At 34.9% G+C, this 17,131-nt stretch overlaps 1 non-coding gene across 1 annotated transcript; it reads left to right on the top strand.

Annotated features, from left to right (window-relative positions):
* The first annotated feature begins 13,151 nt into the window (after positions 1–13,151).
* Positions 13,152–13,260, top strand: LOC132280323 (small nucleolar RNA R71). The gene has a single exon (XR_009471549.1). It is a non-coding gene; the product is annotated as a small nucleolar RNA R71 (small nucleolar RNA).
* Positions 13,261–17,131: the final 3,871 nt, after the last annotated feature.

Genomic DNA, 17,131 nt, shown 5'->3' on the forward strand with positions numbered 1-17,131 from the left:
TATATCCATCCGTCTTAAAACCATATTAAGTCATTCAACTATTTTGTTGACATGACACAAGTAGATGATGGACTTAACTCATAGGGTTAATCCATACCTTAATCCAAATTAGGTAGGATTTAGTGTTTGACTAATCCATACCTAGTATGTCACCGTCCCATACCGGTACATACAAATCCTCCATATAGCATAGTTATTAAAACAACACTATATAATCAACAACTATACTCCAGAATATGCATTTGTATAAATTCATACATATATCAATATTAGGTATTCATTACAAAACCTAAATATCATGCTCCAATCATTTAAACTGCTAAAATAAATCATAGCGTTTAAATCCTTCAAAACAACCGATAAATTGATACAAATTAAACAAATTAAATATCCATTAAATCCAAACTAAGTATAGTTAAATATAATTAATTCACCATACTTATAACACTATAAAAATATAGGATTATATAATTGAATTATATATAAAAAAAAACTTTGCCAAGTTCCAGTCATATAAACCTAGCAAAAATAGTGCAACGTATAGACATTATTTGAGTTGTTCATTGTTCCTTTCCTCAAACCATTATTGTATTAAATTTTTTCAATATTTAATTAAGTCCCTAACATTTAATTACACCTTACCATAGCATTTAAACAGCTTTAGAAAACACTGCACAGCCCAAACAGCCCCTAAAGCTCATTACTATGCAATGCAAGAAAGAGCAGGCTCAACAAAAACATTGAGCCTGCTCCACTTTTGACTTAGAGCCGGCTCCTTCAACATTGAGCCAGCTCTAAGTCCCTAATAGAGTTGGCTCCATCATCTTTGAGCCGGCTCTAAGGTAATTTTAGAGCCTGCTCCTTCTCCTTTGCAGCCGTTGCCCGTTCTAGCTTCGTCTTCTCCAACTCCGGTGATTACAGAGCCTCTGTGGTATATTCTAATTCTTATTCTAGGTTCAATCTTAGTCTTAAATAAGTTTAAACCACTAAGATCCAATCCTAACATGTGTAGGAACACAAGTTTTAAAACAACAATTACAACACCTCTGTTAACCAATTTTAAGCAAGCTGCGACAGATTTAATTCAGATTAATTTGATGCAATTAAATACTGTTCTAAACACTTGTTCTAGAGTTCAAACTCAGTCCTAGATTAATTACTAGGCAACCATATGAATCGTTGATCTCAATTAAACAAGAAAATAAACATGTTAGAGGAGAAACCAACTAACAGAAACCTAAAGAATTTTGGTATAACAGTTCCATTCAACGAAGTTAATTATCAGTTTAAACATGCATAATAGATTGTTTAAGCATTAGTTTAATCCCTGGAGTCTTCCTAAGCATGCACAGAACACGAATTAACGGAAAAGAATAGAACAGAACTTGCCTTTAAGTTCAAAGTTGAAACACTGAATCCACGTCTCTGAGTTTTAGTTTTCCTTGCTCTGCCTTCCTATGCCCTCTCTGTAAATTACTCACTCTCTGTTTCTCTGCCCTCATAACTCTCTATATCACTGTATACGTCACTATGGTGAATAGGGTTTACAAAAACCCTTAGCAGATGTTTTCATATGTATTTATAGGCTTAAGTTGAAACCTTAACCTTAATCCTAAACCACCTACAGGTCGGCTCAAACTAAAACACGATGAAATTAACAAAATCCTAATAATTTAAAACAGTTAAGTTGCCTTTAAAATATTTAAACCAATTACAAATAAATCAATTAAAAAAATCAACAAAATTAAATAAAACAATTTAAGCAATATTAACAATTAAACAGATAATAAATCCAGTCACAAAAATACAGCACTTAATCAAAGTTAAATAAGTCTAAGAATTCAACAATTTATTAAATCAAAGAAAACAAGTAAACCAAATAATTAATTCCAATAATACAAATAAGTCAAGTAAGTCAAATAATTCAAAAATAATTAAACAATTAAAAAGTCAATTAAAACATAAATTGAAAATTAAAACATAAATTAAATACCAGGACTATCTTTTTAAAATTAGGGGTATTACACTGTTGCTAGACCTTACAAAACAAATTGAAAACCTAGGCCCGATGTGTTTTAGACTGTTGTTCCTGATTACAATCGTTTTGTTGTAGGAATATTGGGTAGAAATCGGAACCATGTTTGTTAACGAAAAATTGTTTTGAGAAATTAAAAAATTTGTTTTAATTCCTCTACTACAATATTAAAATACACAATAACATCAATTTAGTGATATGAGTTTTGACCAAAAATTTTTATATGCTATGAACTATTCTAAACTAATATCAGTAGTCCTAAACATGATATGGAACCAAATTTAAATACCAATATTATTAAAACAATATCATAACACATGTCAAACAGACTCTTAATAATATAAATTTGCAAATTATTATATTATGACTAAGATTGAGTAAATTTGAAGAAGTAACATGATTAAAGATATTTAATTACTTTCTTCTTTTTTTTTCTTTTTTTGATAAAGTAGACAATATTGAAAATTAATTATATTTTGGAATTCAACCAAAAAATAAATAAATAAATAAATCAATAAATAAGAAAAAGAAAGAAAGGACTGTACGTGATATTCTTACTCCATTACTCAAGGAGTAATTTTTACAATAAATATGGCAAGTATGAATTTTCTTGTAATGACCTGGTCATTTCATTCTTTTCCTTTTTCCTCAGAATTTTGTGGATGAATTTTTTTCGTTGAAATTTCTTTTCTGAGTTCGGTTTCTTGTCACTTGGTGTCGTCTCGAGTGCTCGGAGATGGTTTCTGAGACTCTTTCCTTTGGATTTACAATTTCCTTTAAGGACCGAGTCATTTCCACATTTTTCATTTTTTGACACTATTCACTTTTCGTCCTTTTTCCTATTTTGTCTTTTCCCCATTTGTCACTTTGTTGGCATAACCTCACTCTTGTGTTCGGAGTTGGTTTTTGACTTCATGTACCTTCATCCTAAGTGGTTTCCACGAAATATGTATCTTTACTTTTACAGAAAAGTACTCTAGTTGCTCTAGTTGTCCATATGAGCATGGATGCAGAGTTTTTAAGAATCTTTTTCTTTTCTTGGGGTATTTCTCATAAATATATTTCGATGATATTTTATTTTAGGGGTTTTTAAGAAAATATTTTTGGAAGATATTTTCATTCTGGGTCATTAGTGCAGTTTTCACTTTTTGGAGGGGCTATTGTGTAATTAATGAAAGTTATTGCTAAATACCTCGTTTTGAGCCTGAATTCTCGTACGGGATTCATTTTCACATTTCGTCGAGTTGTGTACTCTTAGAATTTCCTTATGATTGTTTTTCTCCAGTTTTAGGGTTTTTGGCACCGGTTGCTATTGAACTTGTTCAGGGCATAACTCTCTACTTGGGACTCAGTTTTTGACGCCGTTTCTTTCGTTATTCATAGTTTCTCATTTTGAATCTTTTTTATTCACGGATTTTTGCCGTTTGAGCGCGTTTGCTCAAATTCCACTTTTCCGAACCCAGCGGGACCCTTTTGGGGCACTTTTAGGGTTTTTCTATAAATAGGGGACTTAAAGATGAAAAATCAGATTTTTCTCTCTCTCTCCTCTATCTTAGCCGGCAGCCATGGCAACCAAGGGGCTGCCACCCTTCTTCTTCATTTTTCGGCCACCTCCTTTGTTGAAACATCGTAGTGCCTTAGCATTTAATGCTTGTCTTGACGACGCACATCTTTCACCCTTATTAGAACCCATTTCTGACCATTTTTTGAGTTCAGGTTTGAAGTCAAGTTTTGATTTTCATGGGGCTTCTTTGGGTTTAATGATCACCTTGTTGTCCCCGACAAAACCCCGAAGTTTCGTCGGATTCGGAGCGGTTTCATTTCGGTGGGGTCTACTTACCTAATAATTAAATTGCAATTAAATTAATTAAACTTGAATTAAACTAATTAAACATAAATTTAAAACTAATTAGACAATAAATTAACCAAAACATGTAGTGCCATCCATCAAATAGAAGTAATTTTCCATCAAATTAATTCACAACTACAACTAATTATCACCATGCATAGACATCACAAGAATTAATTTACAAAGAATTCAAGTGTAAAGCTTGTTTATTCATCAACCACACATAAGACAACACATGATTAATACAAATAAACAATTGGAAGAATTGATTCATATATTTCAAGCCTATACAATAATTACATGTTAAATCCCCAAAAAGTATGAAAAGAGAGAGAGAATAGGTTACATGCTTACGGTTTATCCAACCCTAAGTAGAAGAATCAGCCACTCATGGTTGATGGAGTTAAAGATAGAACAATCTCCATCCTTGAATTCATCATCTCCGAACTTTTCTTCTAAACCCTAGCCCGTTCTTCATTTCTCCTCTTTCGTGTCTTTTTTCCAGAGAGAGATATCGATACAGATGAAAAAACTTAATAAAAATAATAATAATCTCTACCTCAATAAAATAAAAACTAACCATAAACTAATGACTCACTGGGCCATAAGTAATAGCCCTATTAAAGCCCAATGGTTCACAAAATAAGCCCAAACAATAAGAAAATCCTATAATGTTGCCAAGTGCTGGAGGATCGATCCCCCACCCTGGAGGATCGGTCCCCCAAGAGTTGGAAATTTCCTTTAAGCCCTATTTAGCTCCATTTTGGCCCCGAGCTCATTGGTTTGCTTCTTCATCTTTGGGAACATCATCAAAGGCCAGAGATTGACCGCTTTTGAAGAATAAACACACTATACGAGCAATGTGCTGCGACCTCCTTTTTGCCATTTTCTGAGCTTTTTCTGAATATCTTTGCTTGACTCCAAAAAGGCTTTAGTGAACCAAAATTAGCTCATTTTAACTTTATTACCCTGAAATACACATAAACATAAATTAGGACTAAAACATGAAATTAAGATAGATACAAAGAATGAAATACCCTAACTTAGGTGCTGAAATGTGCAACATTTAAGCACTTATTACGCCCCCAAACTTAGATATTGCTAGTCCCTAGCAATGAACTACAGCATGGAAATGAAATAAAAATATATACAACTATGAACTAATAAAGCAAATAAAGATAAAACCACTTTCGTAGGGATCACGGTTGCATTTAGCATATGCAACAAGCCTTTTAAACCCCTAGGTTACCCTAGTGGACGAGTGAAGTCTCGTGAGGGTTTCCAGAAATGGTACCCACAAACATCAAAAGCTCTTTCTTACTTGAGAAGTAACGACACAGATTAAATAAGTGTTGAAAGTAGACTACCTCAAGTATGCAAATTGTGCCATTTCTAAGCTATTCTCAACATTTCAACATCATGTAAGCAAGAATGGTCCTCCACACATCAAGTAATTAATCATGCAAATTAAATCAATTCTATCATTCTTTTTGAATGAACCAGCATCAAAATGTGTTGCTATCCTAGCAAATCAAAGTAATGGCGTAGCCTTACCCTCAAACTAGCATACAGATATAGTACCAATCCTCAAGATATTGAATGAACCTTGTTATTCAATCAAACATTCTTTTTTATTTATTTTTATTTATTTTATTTATTTATTTATTTATTTTATGTATGACCATGTGCAATGTCAAAGTTCCTTAAACTCTCTAATCACCCCATATAACAAGCGTTGAGCCAACGACTCCCAAACCAGATGGTCTTAGGGCGTTAAGTGTAAAAACACTCTTAAGGGCGTAATGACTCGGAATGGCTAGGCTACGAACTCAAACTAATCATACATCTTACATTCTTTCATTGTCTTCTTTTTTAACATGTTGAAAGAATGCAGTTTTTTTTTTTTTTTTTCCTTACCTTTGGTGAGTGCTTTTATTTCTTTTCTTTGTAAGGTCATTTTATCAAGAATGAAAACTTTCAAAGCATACTAGCTCAATTGGGATAAACCAAGATAATAATCAACTAAGCATGTACCCCACAAATTGAATGCTAGTGTACGCAAGTGCAAGTGTAGAATTCTAGAATCAACTTTTAAAGCATTTTCAACCAACAAGGTGATGTGTACCACAAAAGAAAACATGATGTCAAAAATTAAAATTTACCCTAGATGGCATCTTAGAGTATACAAGAAGTATTAGACTCTAACAACTTGCTTTTCAATGGCACTATGTTTCAAAAGTTTGAAATCATTGCCAAACACATCTCAAATCTCAATTATATATTTAAAGCTCAACTTAAAGTAGAATGTAACATGACTACCTTACCCCCAAACTTAAATTGCACATTGTCCTCAATGTGCAATAAGAACAATGGAAGAAATAGAAGAGTATACCGTGATGGCAAAAGTTAATGACGCCCGGTAATGATCCATGACGAAAGAGATCTCCCCCAAACTTGGATGCAAAAACCTACTGGAAAAGCTACACTAACAACTCACATCAAATATCAAATGGGATAAATAAAGCATACATTCCAAAACAATATAGAACAAGATGTAAAGAGATATGATATCAAGCCCTTTGTAAAAGATGAAAACATGCATAACTAAGCAGAAGGGCATAACGGGAACGCATATTTTTAAAATTTATTTATTTATTTATTTTTGTTTGTTTTGTTTTTTTTAATTGTATTTTAAAAGAAACAAAGAAAAAGAACATATATATACAACCTAAAAAATAAAAAAAAAAATAAATAATGGGCTAATGTTAATGTCTCTAGCAAGATGGAATATTATTGAAAATTTTTTTTATTTAAAATAAATTAATTCAATTTTTTTTTTTTTTTAAAATTATCAATGCAATTGTTTTTAACAACAAATCAACTGTTTTTTTTTTTTTTTATTTTATTTATTTTTTTTTAAACAACAATTAAAATTTTTTTTTTTTGAAGAATAAAATTTTTTTTATGTATTTTTTTATAATTATTATTTATTATGTATTTTTCTTTTTATTATTTATTATTATTATTTTTATGTATTTTTCTTTTTATTATTTAATTATTATTATTATTTTTTATATATAAACAAAGGAGGCCGAAATCGCCGGAGAGAAACGATCGACAAGCTCGCCGGAAGAAAAGCGACACAGAACCATGGCGCCGGAAATCACGAAGCGAAGAACCCAAATCGTCGGAAATCGTGGCCGGAGAAGAACCAGCCTTGATCGCCGGCGAGACCAAGCGGAAATCACCAGAGAGAATCCAGATGCGATCGCCAGAGAGAAAGCAGCCGCGATTGCAGGAGAAGAAGCCAGCCGCGAAGCCGGAAGGCGAAGCCAGATGCGACGCCGCTGCTGTTGTTTTTTTTATTTTATTTTTTTATTTGTTTTTTTCAGACCTACAACCCGAACTCGCTGGAGAGGACCAAGCCGGAATCGGACTGATTCAAGCACGGCCGGAAGGACCTGCTACCCAGAAACCGTCGCTGCTGCAAATCACGGCTGGAGAAGACAGTACCCGGATGCGACCACCGCCGATCGAAGCCTTCAACACCGCGGAAGAGAGGATCGAACAGAGAGGGACGGTCTAAGAACTTGGGAGTTTGGATTTGGGTGAAGAGGTTTGAGGGTTGGGCAGTGAATGGAGGCGAGAGAGAGATGGTAAGGGCAAGGTTAAGGGGTTCGATCACCCTACGCAAGGGATCGACCATTTTATACAAAAAGGTTCCCTTTCACCGTGTAATGTGAGAAAGTGACGGGGATAGATCCCAATGAGTCCTTTCTGTGTTAGTCTCTACTCGAAAATGGGATCGATCTTCCACCCACGTTGAGAATTGATTTTTTTTTTTTTTTTTAAGTAAAAGTAAAAATCTTATATACACTAAAATAAAATATAGATAAAATAGAAATAATAATAATAATAATAAATAAAATTAAAATAAAATCACAAAGTAACCTATACGAACTAGTACTATTTTATACTTTCTTTTTTAATTTTTACTTTTTTTTTTAATTTTTAATTTTTTATATTTTTGAATAAAGCAAAACTAACATGAAATATATATAAAAATAATAAAAATAAAAATAATAAAATAGAAATAAAATCAAACATCAACTTACATTACCCATTTACAAATTATTTATTTATTTATTTATTTTTTTTGTTACTTTTTTTTCTTTTTGAATTTAAAAATGCATAAATATACAAAAGGAAAAATAAAAATAAAATAAAATAAAATAATAATAAAATAGAAATTAAAATGTAATGAAGGAGAAACTCGATACAACTAGTATTTAACGTCGCTAGAAAGACGTGAGATGCTCTCAATCTTCAAAGTAAATGGGATCTACCAAGAGGGCAGATTCCACATTTCTTTGAAAAGTTTGTCCATCAATGTATGGTTTAAGCTTTTGACCATTTACTTTGAAGGTCCCTTAATCTTTTAGATTTTTAAGTTCAACCGTCCCATGAGGTGACACATAGATGATTTGATAAGGGCCTTCCCATTTGGTTCGAAACTTTCCAGGGAAGAATTTGAGCCTAGAGTTGAATAACCAAGCCTTTTGACCGGCCTCAAAAGACCTTTTCACAATATGTTTATCATGAAATGCTTTTGTCCTTTCCTTGTAGATTTTTGAACTATCATAGGCATCATTTCTCAATTCCTCTAACTCATTGAGTTGGAGCAAACGGTCCTGTCTAGCCTTATCAAGATCAAAGTTGAGTCTTTTTATTGCCCAAAGTGCTTTGTGTTCTAGCTCAACTGGAAGATGACAAGGCTTCCCATAAACAAGTCTATATGGAGACATGCCTATTGGAGTCTTGCAAGCTGTCCAGTAAGCCCACAAAGCATCATTCAATTTCCTTGACCAATCTTTTCGGGTCGGATTGACAGTTTTCTCAAGAATATAATTGATTTCCCTATTTGACACCTCGACTTACCCACTTGTTTGGGGATGGTAGGGAGTGGCCACTTTGTGTGTGACAGAGTATTTCAAAAATAGTTTCTTCAAGAATTGATTGCAGAAATGTTTTCCTCCATCACTTATCATGGCCCTTGGCATACCAAAACGAGTAAAAATGTTTGATTTGACGAATGCAATTACCACGGAGTGGTCATTCGTTTTGGTAGCACAAGCCTTAACCCACTTTGACATATAATCAACAGCAACGAGAATGTATTGAAAGCCATAAGACATTGTGAATGGTCACATAAAGTCTATGCCTTATACATCGAAGATTTCAATAACGAAGATTGAAGTTAAGGGCATTATGTCTCTCTTTGAGATTGATCCCAACTTTTGGCACCAAACACATACCTTGCAAAAGTTATAAGCATCTCGGTGGATAGTGGGCCAAAAGAGCCCACTTTGAAGAACCTTCAAAGTGGTCTTTTTTCTACTAAAATGCCCACCACAAGCAAGTGTGTGACAAAACACAAGGACACTCGGAACTTCACTTTCCGGCACACATCTCCTTATGATTTGATCTGGGCAACAACGAAACAGAATAGGATCTTCCCAATAGTATTTCCGGATGTTAGCAAAGAATCGGTCATTTCTTGTTTTAACCAATTAATAGGAAGTTTGCCGGTTACAAGATAGTTAACAATGTCGGCGAACCAAGGCAACGTCCCATTTGAGATTTGAAAGAGTTGTTCATCCGGAAATGATTCATGAATTTCAAGATTTAGAGAAGATTCAACCATTGATTGAGACAGATGATCGGCAACGACATTGTCGAAGCCCTTTTTGTCCTTGATTTCAAAGTCAAACTCTTGAAGAAGTAGGATCCATCTTATCAAGCGAGGTTTGGTTTCCTTTTTCATTAAAAGATGCCTAAGAGCGACATGATCGGAAAACACAATTACCTTGGATCCTAAGAGATATAACCAAAATTTATCAAAGGCATATACTACGGCAAGTAACTCTTTCTCGGTGGTAGAATAGTTCAATTGGGCACCTGAGAAAGTCTTACTCGTATAGTATATAGCATATGGTAGTTTACCTACTCTTTGCCCCAAAACAGCACCCATTGTAAAGTCGGAAGCATCACACATAATCTTAAATGGTAAGGACCAATTTGGAGGTTGCATGATGGGATCGGATGATAGAAGAGTGCGAAGTTGATGAAAAGCATTTAGGAATGCTTCATCAAAGACAAATGGAGTCTCTTTGGCAAGAAGGTTGCACAAGGGTCTAGCAATTTTACTAAAGTCTTTGATGAACCATCGATAAAAACCGGCATGTCCTAGAAATGAGCGGATTTCTATCTAATTCTATTCCTCTTTTAGAGATGACATGTCCAAGCACGATTCCTTCTTGAACCATGAAATGGCTCTTTTCCCAACTTAACACAAGATTAGTCTCACGACATCTTTGAAGCACTTTTTTGAGATTTTGGAGACACGAATCAAATGAGGACCCAAAAACCGAGAAGTCATCCATGAAGATTTCTAAATACTTCTCCACCATGTCCGAAAAAATTGACATCATACACCTTTGGAAAGTGGCAGGAGCATTGCACAATCCAAAAGGCATTCGTCGATAAGCAAATGTACCGAAAGGACATGTGAAGGTGGTCTTTTCTTGATCCAATGGATCTATGGCCACTTGATTGTACCCCGAGTAACCATCTAAGAAGCAATAGTATTGTTGCCCAGCCAATCTTTCTAAGATTTGGTCAATGAAAGGCAATGGAAAATGGTCCTTCCTAGTGGTAGAATTCAGCTTTCGGTAATCTATGCAAACACGCCATGAAGTGGCGGTGCGTTTCGAGATGAGATCACCCTTATCATTTTCAACAACTGTGATTCCCGACTTTTTGGGAACCACTTGAGTTGGACTAACCCACTTGGAATCAGAGATAGGATAAATGATTCCCGCATCTAGAAGTTTTACAAGCTCCTTCATGACAACTTCCTTCATATTTGGGTTCAATCTCCTTTGAGCATCCTTAAATGGCTTTTCATCCTCTTCCATGTGTATGCGATGCGTACAAATAGAAGGGTCAATGCCTTTTAAGTCAGCCACACTCCATCCAATGGCTTCTTTGTTAGCTTTAAGCACTTCAAAAAGATCATTTTCTTGGTCATTTTCAAGATTTGAAGCAATGATGACCGGAAGAGTCTCTTTTGGGCCTAAGAAGGCGTATTTGAGATTTGATGGAAGAGGCTTAAGCTCAAGAGTATGAGAAGAGATGAGAGAAGGAACTGGTGGAGTACTAGACAGTGAAGGAAGAGGTTCTTTCTTGCTTTTCCAAGGTGGGTAATCCAAAGTGGCCACAGAGTCCATCAAAGCATTCAACTCAATTATGGATCCTTCTGTGTCAAAACCACAACTTTCAAACATTTCATAAAGGCACGCCTCAAGAGGGTCCTTAGAGATAATAGAGGGAAGAGTCTCCTCTATGGTTTCATCCAAGACATCTACTAGGAAACACTCGTCTTCATCTGTGGGATGTTGACTTGTATTGAAAACATTAAGTTTAACCATCATGTTGCCAAAAGAGATGTCCATAATGCCGGATCTACAATTAATGGTGGCATTGGCAGTGGCAAGGAATGGCCTTCCTAGAATGACTGGAATGTGATTGGTGAGATTAGGGACTGGCTCAGTATCTAGTACCACAAAATCAACCGGGAAATAAAATTTATCAACCTTAATTAGAATATCCTCAACAATTCCCCTCGGTTTCTTAATTGATCTATCGGCTAGTTGGATTACTACTGATGTTGGCTTCAAGTCTCCTAATCCTAACTGCAAGTAAACAGAGTATGGAATGAGATTGATACTTGCACCTAAATCAAGGAGAGCTCTACGAACCTCTTGGTTTCCAATAACACAAGAAATGGTTGGAGCACTCGGATCCTTGAACTTAGGAGGAGTGTTAGACAGAATGATGGAACTCACTTGTTCCATTAAAAACACTTTCTTAAGGTCCTTCCCTTACTCTTCCTCTTTTGTGTGCACAAGTCCTTCAAGAACTTTGCATATGGTGGAATTTGCCTAATTGCATCTAGATGAGAAAGATTGATTTTTACTTGTTTAAACACTTCCATCATATCATGAATTTTGCCTTCTTGTCTCCCAAATGATGAAGTCTCTCTCAAAGCTTGAGGAAATGGAGCTTTTGGCTCATAAGGCTTCTCTAATTGGGGAGATGATGATGAAGATGATAGAATGTCCATTTTGGAACCACTAGCATCTAAAGAAATAGGAATAGGATTTGGAATGGGACGGATGCTACCACTTGGTTGCTTCAGTTTACTATCCTCCTTAGGTACCTCTACCTTGTTATCCACTATCCTACCACTCCTCAAGGTAGTAATTGCTTGAACTTGCTCATTTCCAGAAAATTCTGATGAAGGACTTTCTTGCGCCATAAATTGCCCCTTAGGATTGGTCTCAGTTTGACTAGGCAACTTACCTTTCTCTCTCACATTTAAAGAATTAGCTAATTGCCCGATTTGAGCTTCAAACTTTGCAATTGATTGAGACTGAGAATGAAATAATTGATTATCTTTTTGAAGATCACTTAAGGCTTGCAAGACGTTGTCCTCAAAAGCGGAACTTTTAGGAGGCGCTTGATTTGGATTAGAGTAAGATTGAGAATTTGATGCTTGAGGTTGAGAGTATTGATTCATATTCTGAGGATAGAATGAAGGATGGTAACCTTAAGAATTCTGATTTTGATTTTGGAGATGTGGGGGAACATACTTTGCTTGGTAACCTTGATTTTGAGGAGGGTTTGCACCGTCTCCTTGATTTCTCCATGCAAAGTTAGGATGATTTTTCCACCCCGGATTGTAAGTATTGGAATAAGGGTTATTCCCTTGATGAATGAAAGCTACATTTGCTTGTTCTTGAGACTCACTTGGTATGACTTGTCCAAGAGGGCAATTTGAAGTATGGTGAGTGTAATTAGAACAAGTCATGCACATTTCATTGGAAGGATGAGAATAAGATTGAATTGCCGGACCTTGATTCAAAAGGAATTTATCAAATCTTTGAGTAAGATTTTTGACCTCAGCGGCAATTTCCATGGAAGAGTCTATTTGATTTAGAGCTTTCTTGCCTCCCATATTTGCTAAGTGACCACCCCTAGAAGATAAAGATCTATGCATTGAGTTTTCACTCATTTTTTTCGAAAAGAAGCCAAATTTCATCTTCATTTATTTCTATGTAGCTTCCGCCACAAGAAACATCAACAATGCCCTTATTAGCATCGGATAAACTTGAAAAGAAACATTGAACTAATTGCCACTTCGGAATGTCATGATGTGGACACTTCCGTAGCAAATCATTCAAACGTTCCCATGCTTCATGAAGGGGTTCTCCTTCTTATTGTTTAAATTCACGAATGGAAGTTCTTATAGCATCGGTTCGACTTGCGGGGTAATACTTCTTTAGGAACTATTGTTGCAATTGTGCCCAAGAATTGTGCCCAAGAGGTGATTGTATTTGGCCGCAAGTTGTTAAACCAATATTTAGCTTTATCCCGAAGAGTGAAAGGGAAAAGCTTCATTTTTAGGACTTCTTCCGGAAAATCCGTGATTTTTACGGTGGAACAAACTTCCAAGAACTTATCTAGATGTTTATAAGGCTCTTCATTGCTCAACCCATAGAAAAGGGGGCACATGTTAATGGTAGAAGCCTTAATCTCATAATGATGAGCACAAAAATTTGGCAATTGAATGCAAGTGGGTGCATTATATTGATTTGGAGTGTAACGATCCCTAAGGACCATTGGAGGATTGAGAGGAGGATATGGCATTTGACCTTGCTGATTGTATGCCATTTGACCTTATTGAGGGTATGCCATTTGAACATATTGTTGTTGTTGCTCACCAATTGGGTGAACAACATTTGGCCTTGGCATCCCTAGATTAGGTTGTTGCACCGCATGATTAACTGGTTACGGCATTCCCAATGGTGGATGCACACCTTGAGGATCCACAATATGAACTTGTGGTGGGTGGTGCACACCGTTATGATCCACATGACCAAGATCTACAATGGGATTTTCAATTGGATCTATTAGGTTTTCCATTAAATGTGATGGAAAATCAAAATTTAGAAGATTAGGATGACTATTCCTCGTACTACCTCTTAAACGCCAAAGGAAAACTTCGAGATTTTGATTTACAGGAACAAGAAGATGATTAAGTGATCTACGACCATGCATGCACTAGAATAAGTCAGCACACCAACACTTCAAAATTTTAACCTCCACATACGATGTTCCCAAACTCCTCAATAATATCAATGCACTTAAAACAAATAAATGCCTCCACACGGGCCGATGCCTTTTACAAGAAGGTATGCTTGGACTTAAAAATAAAACAATTCAATTTAAGCCTCCAATTGGGTTGTCCAAAGCATGCACATTGGTATACAATTAAAGTACTGAAATTAAAGAGAACTTACAAATGGTCCTTAAGCAACTTCAATTTTTTTTTAAATGCTTCTAAGTCCAGCATTTGCTCCACTTTGCTTCAAGCACCTAATTGACAAATCAAATAAAAAAAAATTAAAATTAAAATGACTTAAAAGTAGAAAATCAACAAAGAACTAATGTCTAATTCAATTCTTTAAAACCATTAGATCCCTGGCAACGGCGCCAAAACTATGATGCGACCGAGCGTGTGCACAAAATAATGCACAACACTTTAGGTTTAGAAATAATGTCAAGTGGGCACCATATTTTAAAATTTATAAAACCACTAAACACTTATACTATGGAGTATGAAGTGAGCAGGGATCGTCCCAAGAGATCTAAACAATTATAGGCATTTCAGAATTGAATTCTACTTTAGTGCTTATGTGATTGCTAAAAAGGGTTTTGTTTGTGATTAAAGCTAATTTTAAACTAAATGATTGCAATAAAGAAATAGAGTTTAAGAGATTGGAAAGAGACTTAGGGTGTAGAATTCACCACCAAGCACGTTCCCTAACTCACTAACTTTCAACTAATTAGGGAAATAATTAAATGTAATTCTAATGTAGCTAATACTTGCAAAGAAAAGTATGAAGTATCAATTTCAAGTTTGAATTGGCTACCTAATGACGAATAAGCTAAGTGTAGTGCAATTCACCTATTCAAAGAATGGTCCATCAATTCAAGTTACAATTCTAGCCTACATCAATCTAGAGGATAATGCAATTGTGGCAAAAAGTATGAAATTCAAATATAAGTATGGATGGTTTACTTACCTAATAATTAAATTGCAATTAAATTAATTAAACTTGAATTAAACTAATTAAACATAAATTTAAAACTAATTAGATAATAAATTAACCAAAACATGTAGTGCCATCCATCAAATAGAAGTAATTTTCCATCAAATTGATTCACAACTACAACTAATTATCACCATGCATAGACATCACAAAAATCAATTTACAAAGAATTCAAGTGTAAAGCTTGTTTATTCATCAACCACACATAAGACAACCCATGATTAATACAAATAAACAATTGGAAGAATTGATTCATATATTTCAAGCCTATACAATAATTACGTGCTAAATCCCCAAAAAGTATGAAAAGAGAGAGAGAATAGGTTACATACTTAGGGTTTATCCAACTCTAAGTAGAAGAATCAGCCACTCATGGTTGATGGAGTTAAAGATAGAACAATCTCCATCCTTGAATTCATCATCTCCGAACTTTTCTTCCAAACCCTAGCCTGTTCTTCGTTTCTCTTCCTTCGCGTCTTTTTCCTAGAGAGAGATATCGATACAGATGAAAAAACTTAATAAAAAAAATAATAATCTCTACCTCAATAAAATAAAAACTAACTCTAAAATAATGGCTCACTGAGCCATAAGTAATAACCCTATTAAAGCCCAATGGTTCACAAAATAAGCCCAAGCAATAAGAAAATCTTATAATGTTGCCAAGTCCTGGAGGATCGATCCCCCAAGAGTTGGAAATTTCCTTTAAGCCCTATTTAGCTCCATTTTGGCCCCGAGCTCATTGGTTTGCTTTTTCATCTTTGGGAACATCAAAGGCCTAAGATTGACCTCTTTTGAAGAATAAACACACTATACGAGCAATGGGTTGCGACCTCATTTTTACCATTTTCTGAGCTTTTTCTGAATATCTTTGCTTGACTCCAAAAAGGCTTTAGTGAACCAAAATTAGCTCATTTTAACTTTATTACCCTGAAATACACATAAACATAAATTAGGACTAAAACATGAAATTAAGATAGATTTAAAGACTGAAATACCCTAACTTAGGTGCTGAAATGTGCAACATTTAAGCACTTATCACTGTTTAACATATTTGAATTAGGGATCGTTTGGATGTAATTGCATTTTAAATTTTGAGATAAAATTGTTATAGCGTGTAATGAATTGCACACTGAAGATTCGACATTGTGAATGTCATTGTAGACTTGAACTCTAGGATATGATTTGTGTGGATTCAACCTTACTTGTGCATGTAAATTAATTCCTAGACATTATTTGAGATGTATAAGTTTCGTTTAACTTATTGATTTTGCATAAGTTTTGAACTTATTATTTTTGGAGGCTTGTAAGGATCATGTTTATGTGATTGCTAGGGTTTAGCCCTAGCACGGATTCGTGAGTTTCCTAAGTCATATGAAGTACGCAGTAGGTAGTACCTTGTGGGTCATAATTACCCAGAATAACTTATACACGTGTGCACTAGGTAGTACCTTGTGGGCTAGTAACCCGGAATAATTCGATTGGTCTGCAGCCAAGGATTTTAGTCTTTCCACTATTTGATTTCGCATTTAATTTCAAGTTGTTAATCATGGATTACTTGTAGTTTGAGAATTGATGCTTACTTTGGGTATTTGAATCCTATTTAGTATACTTGAACCTGTATACTTGCTCCATGTTTCATTTTAGTATACTTGTGACATGTATACTTGTCATGTGCGTATTTGTTTAGCTTAGTATACTTGTACCATGTATACTTGTCTTGTACGTATTTATTTAGCTTAGTATACTCGTGTTTGTATACTTGATTTATGAGTACTCTATATGTATATCGAATACTTGTGTATGTATGTTGGATATTGCTTATCTTATTTAACATGATTTAGAGTACTTGAACATGTATGCTTGTATGTCGTGTACCATGTTTTAATACGGTTTAGTGTACTTGAGCATATATACTTGTATGTCGTTGTTCATTTCAATTGCATGAGTAGCTTAGGATGATCCCAGATTCTCACTTTGACATAGACGTTAGGTGGCATGAGCCCCTTTAAC

The sequence above is a fragment of the Cornus florida genome, unplaced genomic scaffold (assembly GCF_030987335.1).
Source record: "Cornus florida cultivar Cherokee Brave unplaced genomic scaffold, ASM3098733v1 CherokeeBrave_3.0.0_Hap2_Chr10, whole genome shotgun sequence".
Taxonomy (NCBI): Eukaryota; Viridiplantae; Streptophyta; class Magnoliopsida; order Cornales; family Cornaceae; genus Cornus; species Cornus florida.